This window comes from Camelus dromedarius, unplaced genomic scaffold (genome assembly GCF_036321535.1).
Source record: "Camelus dromedarius isolate mCamDro1 unplaced genomic scaffold, mCamDro1.pat HAP1_SCAFFOLD_161, whole genome shotgun sequence".
Lineage (NCBI taxonomy): Eukaryota > Metazoa > Chordata > Mammalia > Artiodactyla > Camelidae > Camelus > Camelus dromedarius.
Genome location: NW_026989763.1, coordinates 380525 through 402462, shown reverse-complemented (window position 1 = coordinate 402462; position 21938 = coordinate 380525). Strand labels below are relative to the sequence as shown.

The 21938-nt window shown below is 42.8% G+C and overlaps 1 long non-coding RNA gene across 2 annotated transcripts in view; it reads right to left on the bottom strand.

The window, feature by feature from the left end:
- Positions 1-21712, bottom strand: part of LOC135320596 (uncharacterized) — a 30250-nt gene extending 8538 nt beyond the window's left edge. The window contains exons 1-2 of one of the 2 annotated variants that reach the window (XR_010379801.1): positions 21589-21712; positions 1124-1309 (exon numbers count right to left, since the gene is read on the bottom strand). This is a non-coding gene — a long non-coding RNA (uncharacterized LOC135320596). Of the gene's footprint in view, positions 1-1123; positions 1426-21588 lie in introns of those variants that run through there. The other variant, XR_010379800.1, reaches the window with a different exon arrangement.
- Between the last annotated feature and the right edge of the window lie 226 nt (positions 21713-21938).

Below are 21938 nucleotides of genomic sequence, written 5' to 3'. Positions count from 1 at the left end.
TCATCGCAAAAGCGATGCTATCCTGCCCTTACGAGGAATGAGCAGCTGTGCTCGGGCTGCCCACGCGCGCCATTTACACCCCACAGCACCTCTACGGGAGAGGGACGCCTAGCGAGCCCCATCTCTGCAGGACAGAAAACAAGTCCGGGAGAGGCTAAGCCGACCTACCAGTTCTCCATCTCACAGGACTGGTCACTCCAGAGCAGGACTCGAACTCGGACCCACGTTTGTAACCGCAGTACTACCGTGATTTGTGTGCTTTTTGTGTGTATAATACATTTGTTTCCGGCATGAAAGGATATTTAACAAATGTTCGGTTGTCTTGTCTATCTCATTAGCTCACAATCTTTATATTTTTGAATTGTACTCTTTTCCCCTGGAGAAAGGAACGGAAAGAGCGGGGGTCAGAATGAGATGGGGCTCCATTCTTTATCTGTTACCTCATCTCATCCAGTCCCCAACCAGGGAGAAGGAGCAAATGTTCTCTTCATCTTTAAAGAGAGAGCTCCACTGATGGTGACTTACTCAACTCCAAAACCATGTCTGGGGGAAGGGCACAGACAGCAACCAGAGAAGTATCACCCGTAGGAAGGAGAAAAGAGCTCAGGGTGTCAGCCTGATTTAATTTCAATGGATAATATAATACCACAGACTAAAAATACTAGCATGCAGTGAATTTGCTATTTCTTGACATCTAGCAAGTTTTCATAGCCCGCATGAAACATTATCGTGAACTAGTTAAAGGAAGAGTCCACACTCAGGGAAAATCAATGCCACAGGCAGGCTGAAACCGAGGCTGGAGGAAAAGAAGAGAAAAGGCATAGTTAAGAAGAGGGGAAAGTCTGGGAAAAAGACATCATCACAAGGACTCTCCAGCATCATCCAGCTATCATATAATCATTCATTCAAGAGAGAGTTACTTAGGTCCTATTTTGTGCAAGATTTTACACAGGGCAAAGCAAGAGTGCAGCGTACATGGTGGCAGCAAGTGGCGGGGCTATAATACAATTCTGATCCTGGTACCTTGCACAATTGTACTCAGTATAAAGGCAAAAAAATAAGGTAAAATAATACTATGTAAACTCTACGCATTGTTGAAAAAAATTAAAGAAGACCTAAATACCTGGACAGACACACCACGCACATTCCTGGATCAGATGACAGCGCTCTTGGGATGGCAGTGCTCCCCAGAGCGATCTGTATACTCAACGTGGTCTCGATCACAATCCCAGCGGGCTCCTCTGCAGTAACTGACTAGCTGCTGCTACTATTCATATGGGAATTCGAGGGACTCAGTAACCAAAACGTACTTGAAAAAAAGAAAAAAATGAGAGGACTTGTAATTCTCAATTTCAAACCTTACAACTGTATCTCCAGGTGAGATTAGAGGCCATTTTTAAGTTATTACTGGGTTTATCCTTATTTTCAAAATTCTCTACAATGAATATACCTGTTAGAATAAGAAAAATAAAAAGAAAGGTATCTTGTAAAATATGCACAGTGATTCATTCATTGGGAAAAAAATTATTTTAACTATAAAGAGGTAAACAAATATCTAGTGAAAAAGGACTACTTAAAAACAAGTGTGCATTTACAATTTTCATAATTTGAAAACTGAAAAGCACAAAAACATCAAGTTACTAGGGAGACTAGTGAAACATATTAATAGTTATTTTCAAAAATTCTAATTGAACAATGAAAACTCAAGAAAGGGAAAATTGTGATTGACACCCAAGTGCAAACACATGGAGAGCAAACGCCTAGAAATCACAGTTCCTTTAAATCTACTTCTAACTCAATAGGAGAGGAAATTCCTCACTTAGGGGACAGTGGAATCCCATACATAAGACAGGATACACAGTACAAACTGCAGTAGTATCGGGAGTGAATTTCTTAGAATTCTAATGTTACAACATTGCTGAAAAACTATAAAAACACTGACAGACAGATTAAAACACACAGTCATATATATTATATAGAAACATATGAAGTCTGCTCCCATGTTGCATAGAAATACAAACATATTTGTTCATTTATAGGCACTGATTACTTTATCACAGATAGAATATTTCAAATAAAACAAAAAATCAATAATACACTCCTCTTGTCAAATCTACTTGATAAGTTACTCTGCTATGCAACCATAATGTGTTTAAGATAGATCTAAAATTAGTGAAAAATCTTTGTATGGTTTCTTGAATTGTTCTCAAAATTCCAAGCTTAATATTAAAATAGATCTGAGCAGTATTTCTATATTATCTTTTCCCTTGTGAAATGAACAACACAGTCTGTTGTCAAAATTCTGTCCTTACAATGATTCACGAGCACCGTTTCCTAACAAAACTGCTGAACAGCAAGGCACTATCCAGACACTGTGACCAAATAAATGAAACACAAGGAAGACAGTGACCCTATCCTGGAGGGCTTATAATCTGTGTCAACAGCGGGTTTTTATTTGATTGGTTTGATTGGGTAGCAAAATAAAATCAATCAAGTACTTTCTGCTTTTAGCATTCTGTAAGTCATGACTGTTTTTAGTGTCATGAGAAGGAAAGACTTAAGCATGACTTGATTAGGTCAACTAGCAACAATCATCACTGGAGAGTGAGTAATAAAGAAGTTAACTGATAGAAATACTTCTGACTACATGAAACCTAAAATAAATCTACACTGATATCCGAAAGGAAAATGAGGAGATGAGGTCCCCAATGAGAAAACAAACTAACAAGGAATCAAAAAAGGAAAGACGTTTTCATTAACGATTCCAGGCAGTAGTGGAGCATAGTGGTGAGGATCACAGATTTTTGGGACGAACATGAGTGCCTGAACTCCCACAGCACTGGGTAGCGGTGAAACTGATATTTCAGAGAAATTTTCTGCATCTCAGTCTTCTATCCATACACTGGGGACAACAACCACACCCATCTCCTTGAACGGTCCTACGAATTAAGTTATTTTATATATAAAATTTTAAATAAAATACCTCAGATTTTAAATAATACCCCAAAAGCACAAGGAACAAAGAAAACAGAGATAAATTGGAGTTCATCAAAATTTAAAACTTTGCTTCAAAGGGCACCATCCAGAAAGTGAAAAAACAACACACAGGAGAAATTTTTTTCAAATCATTTATCTGATAAGGAATTTGTATCTATAAAAAAAAAAGTACCTCCTACAACTCAACAATAAAAAGGCAACTCAATTAAAAGGTGAATAAAGGATCTGAAATGGTATTTTTCAAGGAAAATATACAAATGGCCAATAAGCACAAAGAAACGATGTTCAATATCTTTAGCTGTAAGGGAAATCAAGTCAAAATCACTAGGAGAAACCGCTTCACACTCACAACAATAGCTTATAATAAAAAAAAAGTGTAACAAGCACTAATAATGACACAGAGGAAGCGGAGCGCACAGCCCTTTCTGGTGAGGACGTAACACAGCGTGGCCACTTTGGAAAACAGCCTGGCAGGTCCTCAGAGAGTTGAACATTTGGTTTCTGAATGACCCAGCAACTCTGCTGTCTGGGCACAGACGTAAGACAACTGAAAACAAATATCCACATAAAAACTCCTACAGGAATATTCATGGCGACATTACTCATCACAGCCAAAAAGCAGAAACAACCCAATTGCCTATCACCTGATGAATGGGTAAACAGTGGGGCCCAGCCATACAGTGGAATATTATTCAGCAATAGCAAAGCATAGAGTACTGACCCAGGCCACAACGTGGACAAACTTTGATAACGTTACTCAGTGTGAAATAAGTCAGTCAAAATAGACGGTTAAACTTACATGAAGTGACTCGATTTAAATGAAATGTCCAGCACAGGCAAATCCACAGAGAGAGAAGAGTGGCTCCTTGGGGCTAGGGGAGGATGGGGAAGATGGGAATGACTGCTTATGCATACGGGGCTTCCTGTTGGGGGAATGAAAATATTCTAAGATTAAATGGGATGCACAATTCTGGGCATAGAGTAAAAACGACTGTATATTTAAATGGTTGAATTGTATTAAAACTGGTAAGAAAAAAAGCACCTCGGGCCAGTACCTTCCCTAGTAAATGCAAATTGCTAACTTTTATTAGAGGAAGAAGAAACTGCCCTCAGCATGAAAGTAGGAGATAAGCAAATGTGAGTTAACCGAAATTGGACAAGAGCATTTCACTTGAAACAGTTGCTGAGTGTACACGAAATATTCAGAAATAAGAAAATCTGTTTCACATCAGGAAGAAGCATTCTGCTTCAAATGCAGATCAAGGATTCGGCAAGCCCAGCTGCTACAAATGACCAGAGAAGAAACCTGGTTCTTAAAACAAGCACCAGAGCCAACAAGGAAATGGTGGTGAGGAAAGCAGGCGGCCGAATATCTGGAACAGTTTGCTACAAATAATTTCTCCACTGAAAATTTAAAAATAAAATGAAAGTGATAAAATGCTCTGTTGACCTCACGTGAATGGGCTTCCTTCGGTGCTCGACTGTTCTGTAACCCCGATTGAGAGACTCAGGAGAATCAGCATGTCTCCTGGGAGTCCCCAAAGGACTGCCCACCAGCACGCTGACCACCATCACATCTACCAGGGTTGAATTGCAGAGAAGAGACCAACTTCTGAAAGGCACAGGAAATGTTGACAAGGGAAGAAAAAGCTGCAGTCAGTCCTGGGACAGAGGCCCTCTGAGCAGAGGCCAGAAGGCTGCAGGTGAACTGCAGTGGCCGTGGGACAGGAAGGGACCATGGGGGAGCATATCTCAATTCTCTCCTCTCTCTCCATCGGGTAGGAGAGATAAACCTGCATCCTTCTCACCTGGAACTGTGGGTTGGCTGGCAGAATTCTTACCGACATGGAATGATTATTCAAGTCTCTGTGGAAAAAGTCAATAAATCGAGAGGGAGTAGGGAGCCAACTCCACGAGCCTCTCAATTGCACCCTTATTTATTGTGTATAATCAAAGGAAAAATTCATTAACAGTTGTGTGATAGTAATAGGAACTTCGGGAAAGACAGTATGAAGCAGAGATTGTAGAATACACAATGAGTACAAAGGATTAGTGTATCTTTAGGGAAGTCATGGGGTGAGGGGAGCAAGATACATTTTTAGACATGTGAATTACAAAGCAGACCACCAGACCAGCCAGGTCCTTGTTCTGTGGATCATAGACTATCTAACAGCACACAAGCTCAGCGTTTATAGCTGAGGGCCTCGGTCCTTGCTTTGCAACCAGCAGAGTGCTATCTAAAAGCTCAACTATGCAAGCAAAGCATTGTCTCTGCTTTTTAAGGCAAGGAGACTGGAGTGAGGATGTACAGGCACTTGCTTGCAAAGCAGTTTTTAAGCATATATTTTTCTTCTTAAAGTTCACAGGAGGCTGGAGTGTGTTACAATTTGTTAAACCAATCATGGGGTCCCACATGGAACCATTATGGAGGACACCCTAGGATGACAAATCCTGCCTCTGGGTCTTTTCCTGCCATCTTCAGCCACTCTAGCAGGGTCTAGGCACATCCGTGAATAACGATCCTACAGAACTACCCACACTCTTAACTCCTGGTGCTTGAAACTTAATTTTAGCTCTACACAACTTACCGTAGAAAAGTTTCAGAAATAAAAGATATAATATTCCTTTTATATCTCATCATATTACTGATTTTTCTGATTGCTCTAAGTTGCTTCTACTTGGTAAAGCACATAATTCTGCAGGTGAATTCAGTAATTTCCATTGGGCATATCTAGCCATTTTGGGCTCTCTAACTTCTATTGGTCAAATACCGATACACTTAATTGATTTCTTTGTTTATCAATTTCAGCCGGGAGGAGAGGGAGTGTCACTCTTTTCCTCAGCCCACCCTCAACCCTTTTCTCATCAACTCAGGCCTCCTGAAAACAAAACAAAGGATTTGTTTCCCTTCTACTCTTTCCACAAAAGCAACAGGAAACATCAGCCTGGAGAAAGAATTCAACACAAATGTTAAAACAAAAATCTATAAACCTGGAGCATCTCCATCTCCGAATCATGATACACAATGACATGAGAGTAAGTGTGTCAGGCACAAAGCATGCGTGAGCCTGACCACCTGATTTCTATTCTTCAAAGGAAGGAAGGTTTTCATATTTTTTATTATCATACTTTGTCATTGTTTCTGATTATGCCAAAAAATAGTTTATGAAAGAATTATGCACTGCAATAACAGATTACTATTGTATCAATTATAGAAGGCATTCAGAGGGGATAGGAAAAGCCACCTTTGTAAAAAATGCAAAATTTCTTCCCCTGTTAAGAACACGTATACAAAATGCAACAGAGAATTCAAATTCTTGTGGAGAGGAGCAAAAGCCACAGAACCAAAGCAAAGTCAATAGAATGAGTTAATTCAGAATTCACTGGACAAACATGCTCAATGCATTCAAATAATTTTAAAGGCACACTGCAAACCATTCACTTAATGATCTGCAGGCTAGAGGAAGCATTTCCCGCTTTAACAGACAACAGAAATCAATAGGGTGCCCCAACAAACAAGGACCAAAGAACAATCAGGTTTTTAACAGCTCTGATAAATCAGCATGTTCTAAAGATCAAAATCCAGAAATTTTAAACATTCATTCACACCACAATGAAACAAGCACTTAAAAAAAAAAAAAAACAAAGAAACTAAGCACATAGATCATGTACATAGATCAATGAGGACTTCATGTACCGCTGGAAGAACAGGCTATAGCCTTCTACTTGAAAAATAAAACTACTTTTAATGATAACTGCTAAAACACATTTCATCATTCATGTTGCCTTGAAAAATCTGAGGCACTTGTATCTGATCAGAAAAGCAATTCTGGGTAATAGTAGGTTACAATTCAGTGCCAGTTTGCTTTAGAAGAAAAGAGAAAAAAAAGCTACTGTTTCTCATATCCTGCACAAAGTGTGAAGTGTCTCCCTGCCTCTTTCTCCTCCCGTTTTCTGAGCTCATGCTCCCCAACCCTTCTGAAACAAGTATGAGAAACTCTTATTCCCACCAATATGCCAAATGACAAAAGAATATCAATTTATTTGTGTAAATATATGCCTATACCTTGAACTGTAGGAGAAAGGTATCAGAAGTCCATATGAAACTTATTTCTAGATTCCTGAAGTCACACACACAAACGTTCACACAGACACAGACACATACCCCCTGGATTACTGGGCACTTCACAAGTTTAGGAATTCCAACTTCTAGAAGATAACTTTGTAGTTAGTTTAAAATACAAATCTGTCAGCTTTTGAAAGCCTTGATCATCTGCTAAACCATCCAAATATCAAAGAGATCCAATTAGCTTTCTCTGTAGAATGTAATTTCACTTGATGGCAAAACAGACCCTAAGAAGTACTGGATCAAAGATTCGTGTTTATCACTACCTATGATCGTTTTTAAGCACATTAACAGATTCAGAAATGTATGTCTCAACAACATTTATTCTTATTGAAAAAGCATACGTGTTCAACTCTCTATACAGTGACTAGGTCCCATGATGGTGTTTAAGAGCTATTTTGTGTATTGAAATATTTATTTTCAAGTGCAGACAAGGAGGGTGTGTATTACTCAGTTGTAGAGCACCTGCTTAGCATGAACAATGTCCTGGATTCAGTCCCCAGTACCTCCAAAAAAATAAATAAAAATAAGTGCATATTTAAAAATAAGAATAAAGTTATATAAAAAAAAAGCAGACTAAAAAGCACTGCAATCTATGTGCTACAATTATAGTAAAAAAAAAAGTGTTTCTTTCAAATATTGACTATATGCCAATCACAGAGACAATCACAAATCACACCTGATAACCATCACGTGTGATTCTCAGCAACACTACTAAGTAGACATGGATGAGAATCCCGGCACTGCGGATGAGGAGACGGAGCTCGGAGGAGCTGCGGACCCTGACCGTCCTGCTCCCCGTGACACCGCGTCTACCCAGGGCAAGCTCTGACAGACCTGCTCTGAGGGGACACCCAGCTGCATGGAACCTTGGGGCATTGGGGAGTCGCAGAAAACACTAAAAATTGTTCAGTGAAAAACCAGCTCAAATATATTACACTTTGCCTCATCCTTTAAAAAGGGAAAATGACTGAGACCTTTTTGATGCCTCCGTGTCCTTTCTGCCATCATCAATTATTTGCCCTCTCAGGGTGACCAGTGATGAACTGGACCCCATATGAAATGCACTCATATGGAAGAGCTTTTAAAGTTATTTTAAGAAGTTTGTAAGACCCTGTCTATGCCTCACACAGGTGGTCATCCATCACTTCTCACCGGTGTGGACGTACCACCTGAAATCACTCCTTTCTGCTTTTTAAAATCCCTTCATCTAATCCAGGCTTTTCAACAGCAAAGAAGCACCTCAACCACAGACACTGGACAGCTTTTCACCAAACGGACTCGAACAGCCCATTGGACTACCTGGAAACCCTTTTCTTCTATTAAAACCACTTCCAGGTACTTCATCATTTTCTGATTGGTGGACTTGGCCTCTGACTGGCCTACTCAGAGAGCTCCCAGCCTCACATGCGGGGGTGGGAGAGGACCCTGCTGTTGGGGGAAATCAGTGAGGAAGGCGGACATACTCCCGCCAGGTCTGCAAGGGTAGAAGTGCCACAACGTGCTCAGAAATTATACCGTCATCACCCCTGGGCTCCCATGGACTTGTTTCACATTAACCAAACTCATGACACACTGATGAAAGAAAACCAGAAACTTAACTTATTAATGTAACAGAAGACGTGAAACTATGAACCAGACTGAAATATCAGAGTTCAACCATGAGTACATTTTCTCAATGGCCTAATCACGGGGAGGCAGTCACATGGCAAGCATGGACAGAAACAGAGCAGGAAGGGTTTCTAGATTAACTCAATGGACTAAATTTCTGTTATAAGAACTGATCTACTGCCTGGAAAACAAATAACACCAATCACGATGCACTCTCTGTGGACAGTGGCCAAGACATGACTATGAGCATCTGTGTAACTCTCCTTTCCCTGTCCTTTCTGGGCTAACATATGCACAGAGGTACAAAGATTCAGGGATGCAGATAACTCTAAACACCCAAAGCCCATCTCTGGGAGCCTCAAACCAGTAAGCCAGGGATTAAATACCAGCTCTGCCACTTACTATTTCTGTGATTTTGGCCAACTTACCCTCTGTGTGCCTCAATTTCCACACTGTAAAACTGGGATAACAATCAAACCTTCCTTACTCGCTTGTTGAGAAGATTGAAGGATTCATTTCTGTAAAACTCTCAGAAAAGAATGTAGCACATTTTGGGTGTTCAACAAATGTCAACTTAATATCAAAGTGATTTACAAGTCTCCCTTCTAATCATCTTATGTGTTTCCTGGCTAGTCTAAGTCCCAAAGAAAATCCTTATTTCTCCTTTTATAAACTCTTGGGGAGGACCCTTCTCTTCCATCCCACCACCTGTTTAAACCGAGGGAGGGAATGCCTCCTAACCACTCCTCTGGGCCATGGAGAGTGCTTCTCCATTCACACCCCTGGCCCCTGGCCAACAGATAGCCCTCGTCACACTAACAGAGTGAGGTGTGAGTCCGGGAAGACAAGCAGGGCATTTGAAACCCTTCCTTTCCCTCCAGTGTTGATCACCATTGGGAAGCATTGGGATGCTCGGCTCCATGGCAGGACAGCCTTGTGCATGAATGGGCAGGTCCTCTCAAGGGAAGGTTCGCTGTGTCACAGAGCTACATGGGACAGGGTGAGTCTCTAATTCTGGGACACAGTATCATGACACGCATTTTCCCACAGCCCTGAAGTTCATGGAGAACGTGGCTTTATCAGTAACAAATAAGACATTTATCGCCTGCCTACTCTTATGTGTCATCTCTCAGTTGGCTGCTGGAGACAACATGTGTATAAGTATTGGATCCCTTTAAGCCCCAAAATATATGAAGTAACAAAGAATTCTGTGGCTTAACGTTGGTTCAGGGCGACTGTGTAACAGTTCTGACTCTGCTGATGCTTAATTATGGGTATAGGAACTAAGGAACCTCCTCAAATATCTCTCAGCATAAAACCAGCTTTTCTTATATTCTTGTTTCTTAGTAATTGCCAAAGACTCTCAAATGATGGCTTCACACAAAAAAGCAGCTAAAGTTTATGAGCCCTCTTGACATACCCACTGTGGTAAACACTTTACATAATTTCTAATTCTCACAATTCTGCAAAGCAGATACGAGCGTCCCCATCTCACAGACGAGGGAAAAACTCAGAGCAAACTGACTCAGGCTCACGTGGCTCAGTGGCAGCACGTGCACGCAAACCCAAGACAAAAAACTACACCCCTTCTTATATGTACAAAATCACCTCCCAACAAATGATACACAGCTGCTGGGTCAATACTCAGGGAACTCAGTACACTTTTCAGCTTTAAGGTGCTCCAGAGGCCGCTCTTAGCTGCTTTATAAAATTCCGGCTCACTGGTTGCTAACACTGGAAGAAAAGACCGATTTTGCCATTGTTTGCACAGCAAGTCTGAAATGTTCACAGCGAGATGACAGAATAAGTCTAAGACATAAGCAGAATAATTTTTCCAGGTAGACAGACATAATGGACATTGTGCTATTCTGAAGCACTAAGCAACGGAATCAAAACAAAATAACATTTGTTAAGCCTTCTTTTGCAAAAGGAATATTAAGACTGTTAGAAGGTGCAACAGCGCCACCTATGGCTAAAATGACCTTCCAGGTTGCCGGGAAAGATGCAACACAAAAATTGCCTGTAGGATCAGAAAAGAGAATCAGATAACTAAAAGCTTATGTAGCACATACTGCACTTTGCTTCGGGGGAAGGGAAGGGTATTTAGTATTTAATCTGATATTGCTAATACTCCTGAATATAAACAAAAGACATAGGTTCATGGAAACTCATCTTAGAAGAGGAAAGAATCCAGTCCAGCCACTTCATTTTACAGGAGGGGAAACTGAGACATGGGTTCTGTCCTGCAATCGGCAGCAAAGCTCTCCCAGGCCTCATGTCTTGCACTGTAGCATAAACCAACAGATCTGTACTAGGCCTATATTCATAAAAGTCACGTTTGTATTTTTCCAACATTAGGTTATCTAAGTATCTTGCAAAATAATTCTCAAAGAGCCAGGATATCATACAAGATTGATGAAATACAAAAACATTTATTTACATAATAAAACAGCATGAGCTTTATTCTATTAATAAAGTGACTTGTTAAATCAATGTTTTGATATTTTAAACCTGTTAAGAGTGCAGGAAAAAAAATCAAAATTTTGCTTAATCACAAAAGAGAGAAGCTTATTCCCTGAAAATGATCAATGTGGATTTTACTAAACTTAATGAATCTGGTCAGAATCCCACGAATTTAAATGTCTGTGTGGATGGTTACACGGCAACATGAATTCTGAGTTGTAACAATACATATTCTGTGTAAATAATATTCAAGGTCGTCTGATTAAGGCAATTTAACTAGTCCCTGTCTCACTAGTATGATACAGATTTCATTAAAACTTCATACTACACTAAAAAAAAAAATGAATCCTTGTTACTTTAAACCATATTCAAATATATCATATATATGAATATTATAAATATTGAATATGCATCAGAAATAAGCGACACTCTTTAGTATTCAGAGTTGATCCTTCTAAAATATCTGTCATTCTGACAGCACATTTTTATTAAGCACCTCTTGGGTTCTTTGTATACAAGGCGTCTAACTCTCACAGTCAGACAAGTTAAACGATATTACTCAAATTTCACAAATAAGGAAATGTACTTAAGCCATGAAAACAACTTACATATTCACCATCAAGAAAGAAAAGAGTAAAGATTTTACTTATAATATTCACTGACAATCTTTTCTTCCATATTAAGACTACATAAAACCAATTCAGTCTTTGTAAGTATTTCTGTCAATAAGGGCCACTAGAGAAAAACAAGTAACATCATTAACAGTGGTTGGACTTTCAAAGCCCACTTCTCTTTGGCACTATAATTGTTTTTAATGTTTTTTTCTTTTGTGCTAACAGACCACTAAATTAAAAAAATTAACTTTTTAAGTAATTACCTGAGAATTAAACATTTGTGAAAATGTACAATTTTAATTTATGACACTCTGTCTCACATTCTCACTGGTGTCTCTCCTTTGAAGGCCTCATAAGGCTGAGATCACAAAAATCGGCCATTTATGGAGTCACAGCAGTTCGGGTAACCACTCAACGGGAGGCTGATTAGAGGAGCAATTAAGAATGCATCCTGTGCAGCCTGGGTTCCAGCACCGAGGTAGCCACCGCCAGCTGGGTGTGATTTAGGACAAGCTGCTCCATCTCTCAATCCCTCAGCTGCAAAAAAGGAGACACTGATACCTACCCTCAAACACCTGCTATGAAGTAAAACATGAGGAAAGCATTTTAGTGTTAGGTAGGTGTCCACTCAGAGCGAGTTTGGTCATTATGATGATGAGGATGGCTGTTAATAAATTAAGCTAGACCAAAAAGGAGAAATCACCTTAAAGGAGAAACATTTTAATTCAATCAGCATTTCCTTTTGGATGGATTGCAGAAAGTTCTACTATTGATGTTTTTAATAAACCAAGTTTTGTCCATTAATTATAGATTTACAGGTTCATGGACAAGTCTCCAGAAAAAGAATTAGAGGCCTCTAACTTCTGAATACTAAGAAAGTAAATTAAAAAAAAAATCATTTGGGAGATTATACCTCATTTGGGAGAGTATGTGCTTAGCATGCATGAGGCCCTCACTTCAGTCCCCAGTAACTCCATTTAAAAACTTTCTTTTTTAAGAAATGGAGAATTAAAGCAAAAAGATGGAGGAATACAGAATTTTTTAGAGACTCATCTCAGATTTAAGATGGGGAGAAAACATCCATTTCTCAGAGGAAATCTTGAGAACCATGTAAACAGGATCTGAGATGTCTAGTCTTCTAACATTATTCATGAATTCATATTACCAAGTCTTAAAACTACCTGATAACCCACAGAGGTGATACTGATCGTAACACCTGCCAACACGGATCGAGCTCCCGCTAGGACTGCTCTGTTCTGACATCTCTGCTCCTGAGGCCTGACCAGGCTGAGAGCACTAAATTCGGTCATTCATGAGCATCTCGTGTAAGTCCTCCATGTGTGCTTCTAACTCTCCCCTCACCAGCCCCTCTGAGGGAAGCACTGTTATCATCATCCCCACCCGCAGATAAGGCCACTGAGGCACAGAGACTAAACCTTTCCAGGTCACATTGGCATTAAAGGACGTCTGTATTTCTGCTGTTTTCCTTTTGACAAAGTAATCTGAGATATCAATTCAAGGGAGACTGTTAAATAGTCAAGTCTGTCAGGTCTTCACCTCAAAGAGCAGATACTATAAATTCCTGATGTAGGATGAGGCTGCCGCCACAAACTGACTCAGCTTGAAATTAATATCCAAGATGAAGCAGCGGATTCATGTAAATATTCACGACTGTCAACTCCGCTCTCGGGTCTGGGCCCTTCACTGCCTGAACGGGGGTGAAATCCCCACCCGTGTCAGGGAGGGACGCGCAGCTCTTCCGGGACTCACCCAGGATTCACGGGCTGTTTCCCCCCACAGGCTGTCCTCAACGATTAAAAAGCTCTCAAGATTTTTACACCATGCAAAACTAAAAGACATTTCTGCAGATGGAGCACTTTCTCAGGCTTAAACCTTTTTTGCCTACACTCAGCAAGGGGCAAAAAAAAAAGAAACATGACTCTACAAAGTCTCTGACCCTCACCACTCACGGGAGTAGAACGGCCACAGCAGCAGATGAGTCTTCTCATTGCACGATGAGAACAAAATAAAGCCGCCCCAACAACAGGCACTCCCAGAGACAGAGCTCAGCAGTCTTCTGCACACTCACAGTTGTGCAGCCCTCACCACCATCTATTTCATGAACACTCATCACCCCAGAAGAAACCTCCTGTCACTAACAGTCACTCCCTAATCCCCCTCCACCCAGCCCCTTTCAACCATCACCTGCTCTCTGCCTCTGCATGTGCCTTTTCTGGGCATTTCAGATCACTGAAATCAACAATATGTGGCCGTTTGTGTCTGCTTCCTTTCACTTAAAATGCTGTTTTCAAGGCTTGTCCATTTTGAAGTGGTATCAGCATCTCTCTCTCTCTCTTTTTTTTTTTTTTTTTGAAAACGTTAAAGTTTATTAGAAGGTAGTAAGTACTATCAAAAAGAGTACGGTGGAGCATAAGTGATTGGGTTTCAAAGGGAAAAGTGCGGGTTGAACAGTCAGGGAGGAGTTCCCAGAACAGGTGGCCTTTTTCATTTTCCTCTTTATTTGTTTTTTCTTTTTTATTCACTCTTACATGTGAATAATGTTCCACTATATGGAGATACTACATTCTGTTCTTCCATTCAGCAGCTATTTATGGACGAAGTCCAGTAGAATGAGTGTAAGAAGTGACTACCATGGATGGCATTTAAGCAAAGGTCAAGACGTGCTTTCAAAAAACAAGCCAACAAACAGAGGCACAAGGAAATTCAGTGCGTTTCTGAGCAAAGAACATGCTTGCTTCGGCAGGACTACCGTGCAGGGCTGGGGCGGATACTGGCAAGAATCACGGTGAGGGAGTCACCTGAGAAGACTCCCCACTGCAAGCAGCTCAGCCAATTCTCCCTCACCCTGTATTGTTAGAGCCATGTTTCTAGGTTACTCTTATTTCAAGTAATAGTACTTTAACTGCACATCTGATCATCTGCCTCAGACCACATTACCTAGAAGCCACAGAAAATCATTCACTGTCCGGAGCAGCTCCAGGACATAACGGTGATGGATCAGGGAGTCCAGCAGCATTCCAGCCTGCAGGCACAAACCCCACATGTGCCCTGGTGATGTCCGGAAAATAAAATGCATGGAAATATCTCATTGCTGGTACACGACATCTGCCCTCAAATTGCCCCAAAATCATGCTGGCAAAGCACTACTCAAACTTTTCACTCCAAAAAAAAAAAAAAATGCTAAGAAGGCAAATTTAGGCCCTTCCATTAAAAACCAGCAACCATCACTGCCAGTATCTGAGCTGGAATTCTCCTGACTTCAAAAACCACCGCGCAGTTACTTTTCAAAAGTGAAAGTCATATATGTATTCCACGTAGATGATATTACAGTAGGATTTTTCTTTTCAAAATTTCCAGTTGCAACATTAGCACAAGAAAGTTTATGTTTCAGCTTTAAAAAAATCAATTATCCTCCACTTTCTTAATTTTGAACCTATTATTATTTTATAAAGGGAGCTATGCTGCATATTATAAACCAACTGTTTGGTTTCTGCAAATAAGACCTTTATGGCCTCACTATTTCAGAGCAAACTTTAATGATGTTTTGAGAGGTGGGGCCTGGGGCGCTCACTAACAGCTCTTTAAATACTGACAAGTATGTGCTCTTAAGTAATGCAAAGGCTCTAACTCCACACTAGCTCAGAAAGCAAAGAAACTGCACCAAAGACTTACTTTAAAATTTTAATATATTCCTATTGTTTTGAATATTAAAGTTCTTAAAAGATATGATTTTTTTTGAGAAAGCCAACAGCTGTATTAAATTTCCTCTCACCAAGAAAGCAATCTTTATCAAGAATAAAAACCCCTATAGAAATCGAAATGACGGGACGTTTCTAGCTAAGTGAACATGCAGATCTGAACACAAACCTAAATCCTATCAGATCTCACTCGAACGAGCTCAACAAAGTCCTGGGCTACCCTGGAACTTAGCTCTTCTTTTCCAAAAGCTGGCTGAGCTAAGATCATCACACAAGGCAGGGAAGGAGAGAAGACGAAAGTCCACCTGGCAGCCTCCATCTGTTTTCTTCCAGCCAAAAGTCGCCTCTAGGGTCGCCCTGCTAACAAGCCCTCCCCATAAGGAAATCCGGCATCCACACTGCCCCTGCCGTCCCCAAGCAGTCCCGACGCCTCTCTCCCAGCCTGTGAATGTTCTTCTAATGACCCCCCCTGTTGGTGGCACCCTTCCCCTCTTCCCTGCTACACACACACACACACACAGAGCCACAGCAGTCTTCCCAAATCACAAATTTGATTACATCACCCCCACTTCAAACCCTTCAGAGGCTCCCTGGTGGAATTCTAGCCCCACCCCAGACACTGCTTGCCCAGCCTCACCTCAGTACACAGGTCCCCAGTGACCTCAGGGGCCCCCTGACTTGCTCCTACTTCCCACTTGTCTCCAGGCTCATTTTGACTGTTTCCCAAGGAAGCCTTCCCTCCTTCCAACTACCACAATTTGTTCCTCTATTCCTAGAACATTCTAGGCTAAGTCAACTTCTGACAATGCTAAGCTCACAAGAAGCAAATACATTTTGCTTACTAATGTGGCTCCACCCTCTCTCCCCTAGACACACAGAAGTGCACGTGTTATGAATAAATGAATGACGGGGTGGGTCTCAAAGGGACAGACATACCTACTCTCACCCGTCCCGACCCTTGTGTCTGTAGAATATCAGAAGAAAAACCAGAATTACCTTTCCTGAGGGTCACTTTCTGATGACACCCTTCACTGACTACTGTGTCAGTTCTAGTAAAACCCAAGCTCTTCCAAAGCCCTCCATCCCGGACTCTCTCCAGTGTCCTCACCAGCAGGGGCACCTTCCACCCTGGACCACACAGGGCACTCTCCCCGTTTCCCCACGCCAAAAGCCTCCAGGCATCTGCCCGGGCTGCACCTGCCACCTGAGCCACACTCGACTCCTTCTCCTGGCTGACACTTACTCTGTCCTCACGATTGAATGTAGAGTCCATTTCTTCCAGGAAGTCCTCTCTGATAATGTCCTTTAGGTCTTGGTTGGGCTTCATCTATAGCAGCAGTACATGGTGACCAACTGGGTGTTTGCCCGCTCCTTTGAGACCACGAACTCTTGGGGGCCACGTGGGAAGGAGTGAGAGATTACAAGAGGGGTGCGGGAAGCAAAAAGCAAAAATCACAGCCCAAGTCCCAAATTCAAGGATACTTTCTCAGGAAAAAGTATAAACAATTTCACACGTGTGCAATTTGGCTACTGTTTTTGTGGCTTGTGGACAGCAAGAACTTTGTGTTCTAGTCCAAAACCAAGATTACATGCAAAGAAATGTATATATTCATATCCAAAGGAAACCAGAGCTGCTCAACAACAGTTTGCAGTTAGAATTGAAAGGAACTTTGATAAAGGCAATCTCTCTCTCTCTCTTCCTTCTTTTCTGGCATCATATAATTTTAGAAGTATTTGCGTGACCAAGAGATGGCTACAGCCCGTGATTCTTCACTGAAGTGTTTGGGGCTGAGGAAGACCAGATTACATTCACTGCATAAATGCAATCACACCAACACACTGATAGGTGCCGTGGTGGTGGAGATGATGTTCCAAAGCAGGCAACCTTATTCTGTAAGAGAGCTCTAAATAGAAAGTAAGAAATGCAATGTTCTGTAGTCAATTTCATTTGCTATATGGGTCATTAATTGATAGTATATCTTGTCTAATGAAACCCAAAAATAAATTGTCAAAGTCGATTTTCTTCATCTGACCATTTTATGCTAACTTTGGATATTAAACCCTCACTCCATAAGTAAAACTCAGGCCTACGCTGCAGCATAGTTACATCCCGTGGAAGAAAGCCGATCAAGGGAGAACTGGAGAGTTTCCCTTCAGAAGCTGCTAAGTCTGGTTTTGCACCTGTACGTGATTTGCAACCACGTCATCGAGAATGGAGAAAACCTAACAACTGTGGGGCGAAAAGCACTGCGGTGCTTCAGAAAAATCAAAGAACGCTGAGCTTTGTGAAACAGTCCTGAGGCACTTAAATCGTACTTTTTCTGAAAGGCTCCAAAACTGACCCAATTCACCATTCCAGGTTCAACAGGGAGGTACCGGAATTAGTAGAGAAAACATGCCCTTGAAGTCTGACAAGGCCTTGCTTGAATTCTGCTGCAGCATTTACTAGCCACTAAACGGACCAATTCCTTAACCCTCTGAGAATGCTTCCCGATCTGCAAAAGGGGGCTGCCACCGCCCACCTGGGAAGCATGGATGTGAATTCAACACGCAAGTAGGGTGGCCGACTGGTACCTGACACGGGGCCTGGCTAGTTTCCCTCCGCTGCCCTTCTCCCCCTTTAAACTTGCACTGTTCCCCCGGTAAGGATCAAAACCACGGAACAGAATGCCCGATTTTTCTGTGTATCCCCGGATACATGACTTACCCTTAGGAGGCCAGAAAAACTGCTTCCTCCCCAGTCACTATCAACGTTCTTAAGATTCTGGGTATTTTTAACTCTATTTTCCAGGGAGACTATTCCAGACCTTTCCAAGCACCATTCTCCAGGTTGGCTCCCCTCCCAGCACCCATCCTTTCTCACTTCAGATACTCTGTATGATTGCCTTCTGTTCATGGGAAAGCAAGTCCGGTAGGGTATGGACTCCCAAGGACTCCACCCTCCCTCACAGGTGAGTGTGACTACCTTCTGCCCACTCCTCACTCCAACTCCAGCTTCTAAGAACTCTACCCTCCAGGACCCTGCAGACTCTGCATCTTCCCAAGACACACACGTGGCCACGACCCTCCCTTCAGATTTCTTCCTGGCTGGCCCTGCACACACCCCAGCCCCTTAAAGATAAATGGCATTAGGCTGAAAATCGCAAATGCCGCTGACTGACACACCAAAGCTGCATGGTCTGGGCTTTCCTCCAACCCAGGCAGGGCCCTGCCCCGCCTCAGCCTCAGTCTGCAGCTCTCGAGATGATGTAATTCACATGCAAGGCTATGAACACCAGCTAAGAATGACGATTCCCAACGTGTATCTATAGTCCGGCTCCTTCACCTGAGCCACAATCTCATAGACACGAGTGCCTCTTTGAAGTCCTAACTTGGATGACAAATGGCATCTTAAAAATGCCTCATGTTCACCATTTAATCTGGAATTCGATTCCTGGCAGGTACCTCCCAGACTCCCCATTTTAGTAACAGCCCCAGCACCCAACTATGTGTTTGAGGTCACATTCAATTTCCAATGTTCCCTCCCCTAATCCCTGCCCTGGAATCAGTCCTATTATTTCCGTCACTAAGCCCATCTCAAATGTGGTTCTACAGGGACCATGGCCGTAACCCCCCAAGTTCACAGCATGGTACACTGACTAACAGTCCTCCGTAGGGTGCTCCCTGGAGGGGGAGGCATCTCCTGCCGCTGGTCACCTCAGAAGGCACTGGATTCTCACAAAGGAGGCCCAGGAGAAGGGACTCAAGGTTCTCCCGTGGTCTGAGCTTTGAAGGGCCCGAGGTCTGGGGGAGCTCCTAATTAGCAGACACACTTGCCAGTGAGCAGATGAGGATGGAGGAACCCAGGCAAGGCTGTTCTCACTCCAACCCCTGGGCTCTCGGGAGCCACGGGAAAGGCCTGTGTCCAGGGCACAGCCCGGCCATCACAGATCCCAGCCAGCATTAGCCAACACGGACAGCCTAGACTCCATCTAATTGTGACACTTACTTCTGTTCTGTTCCCCACCCAGAATGTGATGGACTCATTCAGATATTATGGCCTGTCTCAAGCGATACAAATTCAGTGATAAATGAAGTGCCCACATTTGGACCAGAGCATGAAAGGAGAAACAAGGCCTCATGTTCAGCATGATGGTGGTGGCCAAACCCTTCCACCGAGTGAGATGAAGCATGATGGGGGTGAGAATCCAAGGTCCTAGGTCGGCCAAAACATCTTCCTTCAAGGTTGGCTGGGGTGTTGCAGACTCCCTACCGCAAACTAACTACACGGCCGTCAGTGGTGTACATCAGCTGCAACAGACACGGAGTCAGCTATTTATGCCAACATGGGTTAAAAGTAAAGGCCGTTGCAGGGAGGCCTGCACGGCTGCTGAGGCAAAGCACAGACCCGGCTCTGAATGCCCACTGGCTGGAGAAGAGAGGAAGCTACGGTCCCCTTTAGCGGTCGCTGTGTCAACAAGATCCAGGTGAGCCAGCTACTTAGGAGAAGGCCATGTTTTCCTGATACTCAGAAAAACCAGCCTCGTAAAGGGAACACAAGAGTGGCATGGATTTTAGACCCCCCTAAGCCACTTTATGAAGGCAAAGTAAAGTAAATGGCACAGGGATGTTGAATGCAAAAAAAAAAAATTAAATAAGTAAACGGTGACTGCTTCCTCCAACAGCGTCCCCTGCAGCTGCACACCCATGAGCCTGCCACTCTCTCACCAGTGACCGCTGGTCATTAAGTGCCATCACGCACGTCACACAGTGACAGCCAGGAACCGCGTGAAGAGCACGTTTGTGTAAAAGCAGGAATCGAGCAAGATGCTGCAGACTTTGACTTCACAAGTTTAAATACTCCATGAAAAGAATCCCTCAGCAGCCGCCTAAATCAATTCGCATCTCACTTCTTCAAAACAATCAAACAAATTTAATAAGGGCGCATTTGTCACCAAATATAAGGAGGACCAAACAGGTTCCTCAAAGCAAGGATTTTAACAGGTATCAAACACCAGTGGGTGATGTGCTAACAAAGCAAATATTCCAAAAAATTAGAAAATAAAAAATGACTAGGATAATACATGGATCAAGGCAAGTGTTAAGTTTTTGCTCTTTAAAGCGATGGAGACAGTACGGAGGGCAATCTGGATATTTCCAATGCAGGGTGTGCACAGCCCACATTTTCAGACGCAACAACATGCTCACTTGGCAGTACAAGAGAAAAAGAATAAAGAAAAATGAAAAGAGGAACAAGAGAAAATTAGAAACACACAAGAACAAAAATGATTTTGACAGCATATACAAGAATTTATGTGAGTGTGTGAGGCCGGGGATGCTGGGACGGTGAGACCCACACTCACCTCCTGCTCCGGGGAAGGCAGGGGCCTGAGGGGAGTGGCGCTGCCGGGGGACCCCAACATGATCAGCGCCCCTAACCAAAACTCCACCTATATGCGTCTAGGCAGATTTTGAGCTACAAAATGTGGTCGCATTTCAGGCTGGACAGTTTTACTCACTTCCACCAAGAGTAGCAGGAGAGAATTAGGCTGTTCCTGTACCAAAGCATTGTTTAAAAAATTAATGACTGTGGAATAGTAAAAGCAAAAATTCAGTAAAAGTGACTGGAGGAGAATGTGCTTGACCCGAGCTCACTGGCCACGTTATCTCACTGACGTTAAGATGCTGGCTGAGCCCTTATGGTACCAAAACAGACAGACCCACCAGGAGGGAGGTTTAATGCGCTGCTGTATTTTGATGCCGAGAGCCATGCCTGGTACACGAGGTTCTGGGTAAACAATGGTGACAGTGTCAACCACTATGGGCTAAGCACACATCCAGCTACTCCGCCAAATCCCAAGGGCAGACTTCAAAAGGCAAAAACAAGTTGGCATTCTCTGGTGGGTCTGCAGAGTCAGAGCCAAGCAGTTGCTGAGCAAAAATGTCACCAGTGCCTCCTATGACAAAAGATGAGGCACTGGCCTGGGGCTGGGGCAGGGCTCTAGGCTTCCACTGCTCACCAACCAATCTGTCCAGGGGGAGAACGTGGTCTCTGCGTATGTTGCACCTATGCACCTACCTTGACTGACGCCTGGGGGCTCAGCAGGAGGTGACATGTGAGGTGAACGGAGCCAGCCTCGGTGTAGCACGGTGCTGGCAGCTATGCCCTCAGCAGCGCCCAGGCTCCTAAACCTGACACCTCGTCTCCAAGGAGCAGAAGGGGAGTGCGGGCATGAAGATCACAGGGCCCTGTGAGGACAAGTACAAGCCATGACATGCCTTGCCCATTCCTTAAGCCATAGAGTTATGTCCGGGAGGAACAGAAAATTCATCCAGAGCCCGCTAGGCACCTCACACACGTGGGGGACTCGGGTCCCCTGTGCCTATCACTCACAGGGCTGGTCTGGACATTCTTTTTATCAATTCTCT